The 1,049-nt window shown below is 48.4% G+C and overlaps 1 long non-coding RNA gene across 1 annotated transcript; it reads left to right on the top strand.

Annotated features, from left to right (window-relative positions):
- Positions 1–66: 66 nt before the first annotated feature.
- Positions 67–1,009, top strand: LOC113942729. The gene is made up of 3 exons (XR_003526028.1): positions 67–130; positions 702–795; positions 927–1,009. It is a non-coding gene; the product is annotated as an uncharacterized LOC113942729 (long non-coding RNA).
- The last annotated feature ends 40 nt before the right edge of the window (positions 1,010–1,049 follow it).

The raw sequence follows: 1,049 nt of genomic DNA, 5'->3' as shown, positions 1-1,049 counted from the left end.
CATGGCTGGGGAGAAAGCAGAGTGAATTAAGCCCTCAGAGTAATGACAAACCTGTTATCTTTTGTTAGGGGTCTTACAAGCAGCAGGAGAAGAGCAGAAGGAAGACAATGACTCCCCCTGGGATTCTGAGGTACCTACTGTGGAGGAGGCAGTGAGGTTCCTCTGGATCAATGGCGTCGGGGCTCCTTTCCCTTCACTGCTGTTGTTGCCACGTGCTTGTACCTTGGACCTGGACATGCCAGTGCGGCAGACAAAGTGTTCAGTTAGTGCTGGGACAAATGAGGTCAAGCTAATATCCTGGGTCTTCTTGCAACTGACCTCCAAGTTGGATTTCTAGAACAAAGCAGTAGAGCTTCCTGCTGTTTACAGTCCTCTGAAATCCTATAAGACTGGCATTGTGAGGATTGCTGTTTCCCCCCCCCAGCCTGCTTCCCTGGATCGATTAATGTCAAATGACCTACTGTCTGGAGATGTATTTCTCCAGCCTAGGTTCCCTCTGGATTGGACACGAGTACTTCATCCCCTTTGCAAAGCCCTGCTCAAGAGAGATGCTGAATGTGCTGGCTGTGTTGCCCGTTTTGTTGCTTCCACCACCTAATCCCGCTTATTAGGCCTGTTGGCTGAAGCTGAAGTGCTGTGCGTGGAAGTGGGTTGAGAAAGAGCCTTTTCCAGTTCTCAGACATGTCTTTTCAATTACACAGACTGATTCTGAAGGTCCAGCAGAAAGTGTGTTGCTTCCTGCTGCAGTGGGCAAGAGTTTGGATGTGAGCTCTGTTGCAGTGGAGCACGGCAAAGGTAATTTCAGAGGGACTAAATGGTTACCTTTGTAAAGTTCTGTCTTTGTAAAGTGAGGTGACATGGCTGGGGAGAAAGCAGAGTGAAATAATCCCTCAGAGTAATGACATGCCTCTTACCCCTTTTGTTAGGGGTCTTGCCAGCAGCAGAAGAAGAGCAGAAGGATAACAATGACTTTTTGTGGGAAGATGATGACATTTCCTGGCTTTTGGAGGTAGCTCTTCTGGAGGGGGCAATGAGTTTCTTCTGGATCA

Source organism: Corapipo altera, unplaced genomic scaffold (assembly GCF_003945725.1).
Source record: "Corapipo altera isolate COAL_440 unplaced genomic scaffold, ASM394572v1 79770, whole genome shotgun sequence".
NCBI classification, from domain to species: domain Eukaryota; kingdom Metazoa; phylum Chordata; class Aves; order Passeriformes; family Pipridae; genus Corapipo; species Corapipo altera.
This window is presented reverse-complemented; position numbering and strand designations above follow the sequence as displayed.